This window comes from Sinocyclocheilus rhinocerous, unplaced genomic scaffold (assembly GCF_001515625.1).
Source record: "Sinocyclocheilus rhinocerous isolate Xijiao unplaced genomic scaffold, SAMN03320098_v1.1 scaffold6048, whole genome shotgun sequence".
Lineage (NCBI taxonomy): Eukaryota > Metazoa > Chordata > Actinopteri > Cypriniformes > Cyprinidae > Sinocyclocheilus > Sinocyclocheilus rhinocerous.
The window spans coordinates 29,048-35,986 of record NW_015650692.1 but is presented as its reverse complement, the minus strand read 5'-3'; the positions used below and the strand labels follow the sequence as shown (position 1 = coordinate 35,986).

At 39.4% G+C, this 6,939-nt stretch overlaps 1 protein-coding gene across 1 annotated transcript in view; it reads left to right on the top strand.

Annotated features, from left to right (window-relative positions):
* Positions 1-6,939, top strand: part of LOC107712165 (pyruvate carboxylase, mitochondrial-like) — a 161,665-nt gene that overhangs the window by 148,524 nt on the left and 6,202 nt on the right. The window lies entirely within an intron of this gene.

Genomic DNA, 6,939 nt, shown 5'->3' with positions numbered 1-6,939 from the left:
GGGCATTGAAAATCATTAAAATTCATTAAATGACCTTTAATAACAGTCATTCAGGACTTTCGTTCAAAAACTCGGGAAGTCTTAATTAATTTCAAAAAGTTTTTGTATAATTAATTTAAATTCATGTTTTTAATAGACACATTTATAACAGAACCTCAAGTAAACTACATGTGGTCAGCGTGGTCATTGGAAATGGCAAATGTAAATTATATAATTTAATTTTCATTTTACTTTTGTACCAAACTTTGCACGTATGGGTAATGGAAAATGTAAATTTAAATACAGAAATACAATGCCATTTTGAATATTGCGTTGCCATTTTGAATATTGCATTGCCATTTTGCATATTGCATTTTAAATTGAATTTCGCTACCTATATGCTTCCATAGATGCGTTCAGGTCAGAGAGCGAAAAGCTTCAAACTGTTTTATGGCTACATGAGTTCCCATTACAGCCCCATTGCTTTGTAGTCTTCTCTCCTGTGGATCCTGTGAGGAAAGCAATGGACCATCATGCCTGACGAATTTGATTTGGGCTGGTGAAATGAGTCTCTTTGTTAGCTAAAGTGCATGAGAGCACTCTCAGACAGATGGAGAGCAGAAGAACTCCTAGTGGATTTTCAGACATATAATTAAATGTGATCTCTTTTATGCCCGTTTCAATGGAAATTTGGGGGGATTTTGTGTGTGAATATTCCTAGATATTATAATATTCCTATAAGTAGAAATCAACGTGTGAGCGACACATAAATGTACACTGAACAAAATTATAAACGCAACACTTTTATTTTTGCCCCCATTTTTCATGAGCTGAACTCAAAGATCTAAGACTTTTTCTATGTACACAAAAGGCCTATTTCTCTCAAATATTGTTCACAAATCTGTGTTAGTGAGCACTTCTCAGATTTAGACAGATTTGTGAACAATATTTGAGAGAAATAGGCCTTTTGTGTACATAGAAAAAGTCTTAGATCTTTGAGTTCAGCTCATGAAAAATGGGGGCAAAAACAAAAGTGTTGCATTTATAATTTTGTTCAGTGTAGATTTCGTATTAATTGACATATTTAGTGAAGCACCATGAAGAACAATCAGTTTAGCTCTTCATAAATCGCTTAATGTATTTTAAAATTTAATTAAGCATCACTCGACGACTTCATATCTTTGTACTGACAGACAAATGTCTGGTGATTAATGGTCAAAGAGACTGGTAATATTTTGGTGGCACCTTTTTTATCTAGGCTTATTGATCTTTCCAGGAGGGTTGTTTAGCACATGACATCTCCCTAGTGATATTTCCAGCCAGGCTGTGACAGTACAGAATGACAAACAGCCTAAATGCACACACTTGGATGGGGACAGATGATTCAGGGGGATTAAAAGAGCAAATCTCATCTCCTTCCAATCTGTGTCAACAATGTCAAATATCCCCTTTCACCCAGCCCAGAAACCAGTGTGAGGGAAACAGAAGCTCTCCTACCAACTCCTGCTATTTTCTGAGTTATGAAATTATATAACCTCTGACAAGAGTCCATAAACTTTCCCGCAGTTTCTCTGCAAGTCACCTGGTGAACCATATTGCACTGTTTTCAAACTATATAGCAGAGAGTCTGAGTGCACATGCCAGCAATCTTAGAAAGCGTCTTTCTCCACCATATGTGTAGTAGCACAATTGCTCTCACAGTGGTTTATGGTAATGACAGAGCAGATAAGGAATGCATAATGCTGTGCTTTAACTTACTATGAAATAAGTGCAGTTCAAGTCCTCCCCTTAAGCTCCTTGCCTTACCTCAGGCTTGGAAAGCTAGCTTTGTAGTTCTCACTTTTTGTGTGTTTATTTTTTCCACATTGGGACTTGTATGTACATTCCCTGGAATGATATTTTAAAGTGGAGAAGAGATAGAGACCTTTCTTTAAAAGAATAGTTCACCAAAACATGAAAATTCTGTCATCTACTCATGTCGCTCCAAACCTGTATGTGTCACAGAATGCTCCAAAACAAGCAGATCCAAATGCAGCATTTATTGTAAAAAAAAAATATAATCCAAAAACAAAGAATAATCGAAATCAGGGCAAAACAGAGCATCAGAAAACACATAACAGAAAATAATAAACCAGCAAACAAAGACAAAGAAAACCGGGCTTATGAGGATAGGTTAACAAGGTAAATGAGACACAGCTGAATGAAATGAGACTTGATTGTCAAATCAAAGTGTGATGGGAACTGGCCTTGTGGCCTTACATGGGCATACCAACCAGACATTGACATCACCTCCCCTCTAAGGAGCGGATACCAGACGCTCCACCAGAAAACACAAAAGTTCAGGAGGGAAGTGGAAAGGAGGCGGCGCAAGGGGAGGGATGGTGGGCCAGGCCCGTGTAGCAGAAGAGGGCTCGGAGACAGAGGCAGACAAGGGTGCCAGGGCGGGGCCGGCAGAGCAGGAGTCCAGGGTGGGGCCGGCAGGGCAGGAGGCCAGGGCGGGACTGGAGGGACAGACCAGCGAGGCTCCAGCCGAACAACAACCCTGGCAGGTCAGAGCCAGGAGCATGGCAGACCGTAAAGGTGGAGCTGACAACCACCTCATCTGGGCTGACAAGGCCAATGAACCCCCTAGCAGCTCAGGCAGGACTGCAAAGAAGAGCATAGACAGGTTAGTGACTGCCTTGATGACTGTCACGGAACAGGCAGGCAGTTCAGCAACGGTCTCCATGACCAAGACGGGGCAGACAGATAGTTCAATAACAGTCTCCTTGGCCCTGACAAGGCAGACTGAGAGCTCAGGAGTGACTACCACCGCCCAGAGGGCAGCTGAAGCAGACGCCGTCACCTCGAGAGGCTCCACAACAGAAACCTCCACCTCGGGAGGAACTAGAGCAGACTCAGTACTGGACTCCTGGACTGAAATGAGCTCAGGAGTGAGCTCATAAACTTGAGTAACCTCTGGAGTTCTCTCTTAGACTTGAGTGGGTTCCGGAGTGAACTCGGGAGTGGACTCTGAGAGCTCCTGGACTGGAGCAGGTTCACGAGTGGACCCTGAGGGTTCCCGGACTGGAGCGAGTTCATGAGTGGACTCTGAGAACTCCTGGACTGGAGCGGGCTATGGAGTGGACTCTGAATGCTTCCAAGCACGCAGGACAGTCCAGAGGCCAAAGGCAAAGACGGCCTTCTTGATAATGGCAGCAGCAGTGAAATTGGGCGGTTCTGTGGTGAGCTCTGAGACCACCAGAGTCGGGTCCTCCAGGACCACCAAACTCGATACCACCAGACTCGGGACCACCGGAGTCAGATCCTCCAGGACCACCAGACTCGATACTACCGGAGTCGAGTTCTCCAGAACCACCAGACTCCGAACCACCTGGATAGTCCTTGCTGCCCTCTTCCTCCTTGACCTTCGCTTGCGAGACAGAGACTGAAGATTCACTATCAGCTGGAGCAGACTCGGGTATCTCCAGGGGCACTGCAATCGGCTCAGATCGACATGATGCTACTAAATTGCGGTAACAGAGATAATCAATGAAACTCCAAAAGTCGAGAGTTTTAAGCCCCTCCATCTCCCAAGGAGGTAAGGGATTGTCTAGGCAATCATTAAAAATCTTGGTAAACTCAGAGTTACAAAGTTCTAATCCTACTGCCAATGTCCAAAAAGTCTGTACCAGTCCACCCACTTGCATTCCCTGTTGCTGAAGATCCTAAGCCGAGCTTTCCACTCCTTCAAAACAGGAGGAAGAATTAAAATGCCCATGGTCCACAAGTCGATAGCTCAGTCTAGCTGCTGGATCTGTAAATGGCTGGTTTATTCTGTCACGGAATGCTCCAAAACAAGCAGATCCAAATGCAGCATTTATTGTAAAAAATCCAAAAACAGAGAATAATTCAAATCAGATAAAAACAGAGCATCAGAAAACACATAACATAAAATAATAAACCAGCAACCAAAGACACAGAAAACCGGGCTTATATGAGGATAAGTTAACAAGGTAAATGAGACACTATTTGTATTTTTTTTAAATAGAGTAGAATAGAGTAAATGATCATAGCATTTTCATTTTTGGGTGAACTGTTTATTTAAGGATTAGCTTTAGAAGATTTTGATACAGAAAGCCTATATATATATATATATATATTGGGGTAATGCAAAGCTTGTACATCTCATTTGTAATATATAAAAGCACCTTTATAATATTAATAATGGTCTTTTACGCAGATATTTTGGCCTTTGGATCATTTTAAGAATGAATTTGCAATGTCTGCCACTGACAAATCCAGTGAGGACGTGTTACTCTATTGCTAAAAACAAACAGCCTCTCAGTTCTGAGGTATTGAGATTGTTATATATGAATCATCAGCTTCGCAGAACTGAAGTGGAAAAATAAATAAATGCCCCTGTGGAATCTCAAGTGATGGAGTGATGAGGAAAAAAAGATTAGAAATAAGGAAGCACACGTGTGAGCTTCTTTAGCCCAAAGCTAGCCTGGACAAATAAGCTTGCATACAAATGCTCAGACCGCATAACTAAGTCACAGAACCGCTACAATAAACCTATAGGATGCATCAAACAAAACGGAGCCCATATGGCCTGAAATTATGACGAACTGCTAGTAAGTGGCAATTTATTCAAAGTTAGGTGGGTTGGGACTGTAGGCAACCTTTTCAACTATTTTATCTGAAAAACAAAATGGGCTGCTGAGCATTTTATGAGCTGATCTGTTTTGTTTTCTCCCTCTCTCCTGCACCAGCCCTTTTGTGTAGTCTGTTCACTTTGCTCCTGTTAGCCACCAGACTGTTTCTCAGTGCAAGTCCAAGGACCATTTTTCAATTTGTTCTCACTGCTGCAAAACAGAAAGGAGAAAATAGTGTCACTTGGTTGTTGTTGCCTTGCCAACACCAAGAAATATAACAAGTTTTTGTCCATAATGAATTGAGTCATTTTAATGGCATATTTGATGGTGTTGCTTCTCCTTTGCAATTGACCTATTTGTCAAAGTGTTTCTGTCTTTGTTCATTAACGCCCACTCTGACAGCACTAATGATGTATTTAGTATGTTTGAGCTTGCAAAGTCAGGCACTAGCCAGAGGACAAAAACATTGCAAGATAGTGAATGGTGCTATTGTTGATTAATTTGCTAAATATTTATGCTTTTTGGTGATGGAATCCATTAAAAATGTGTGCTGGAAATCTCAAAGTTGCAGGAGTGATCCCAGAGAGATGCGACCCATGACCTGAAGACTGACTCACATCGCTCTTTAGCTCGCTTGTTCTTGAACTGTCAGAATCTAAAACCTGGATTGGCTGTCATGAGGAAGTCATTTCACTCAAGACAAATTCTCCTTGGCCATTCTTCATTGTTTTATTAGAGGAGTAGTTCACTAAAAATTAAGGTAACACTTTATAATAACGTTCAGTTGTAAGTCATTTATAAGTGATTAGTTAATGATGAACTAATCATTTACAAAACATTCATAAGCGATTAATAAGTGATATGCAAACAATTTGTGTATTTTTTGTTAATTCATTTACAAGTAATTAGTTCATGATGAACTAATCATTTACAAAACATGACTATGCGTTCATAAATGATTAATAAGTGATATGTTAATATTTTTATCTATGTTTTGTAGATTAAGTTATAAATGACAATGCATGACTATGCGTTCACAAATGATTATTAAGTAATATGCTAACGATATTCAAATCTGCCGTAAGTTATCTTATAAAAAATAGCATCATGAAATAATTAAACAGATCCTTAGTAAATGGTTAATACACTGAAAAAAATGATGCTAATTTTTTTTTTAAGGTAAGTGGTTGCAAACGATTTATTTTAGCTACATTTAAATAAAAAAAATGTTGAAAGTTAGTCAACTAAATTTGTTTATTTAAATGTAGCTAAAATAAATTTATTGCAACCACTTAAAAAAAATTTGTAAATTAAATGAATATGTCACGGAATGCTCCAAAACAAGCAGATCCAAATGCAGCATTTATTGTAAAAAATCCAAAAACAGAGAATAATTCAAATCAGATAAAAACAGAGCATCAGAAAACACATAACATAAAATAATAAACCAGCAACCAAAGACACAGAAAACCGGGCTTATATGAGGATAAGTTAACAAGGTAAATGAGACACAGCTGAATGAAATGAGACTTGATTGTCAAAGCAAATGGTGATGGGAACTGAAGTCCAGAGAAACAAACAACAATTAAGAAGTGTGCCCTCTGGTGGCCTATCATGGGCACACCAACCAGACATTGACAGTATGATTCTTTTGCTGAAAACAAAGAAGATATTCTAAGAAACAATAAACATTTGTTAATCATGAACAAATGATGATTAAACCATTAGTATATAATTGATATATGTTTCGTTAAAGTTGTAAGCTAGTCTGTTAAAAAGCCCAAAAATGCAATTATGCTAAAACTATTTTTTTTTTAAAGAATAATAAATTATTTGCTGTCAAGTGAATAAACATGTGTAAATGACTTGCAGTCAGGGGATTCCAGTGGGTTGTGTTAAAGCCTTTCTCTCATCAGCACAGACTTGTGTTCTGTGTGGAGTGTGTGGGATCTAGTGATAACGTGAACCGGTTTGACCCTCCACTCAAGTTCACAGCGTTGAAATACCCCATGTGTGTCCGAGAAGACATCTGTCTACACCCTCACCAGTCAGCCCTTACATTGCAGTACACACTACAAAGTATTCAAAACCTGTTGTGTAAACGCATGAATAAATCATTTACAAAGCTTTCTGCATCCCCTAATCTAAAGTGTAAACTACTCATCAGTTTGTAAATGTTTTACAAACCTGCCGGTTACAGGTTGTGTGTGTGTACACACTGGGGTGAAAGATCTATGAATGATGAGTAAAACATTTACAACTGATGAGTAGTTTACACTTTAGATTAGGGGATGCAGAAAGCTTTGTAAATGATTTATTCATG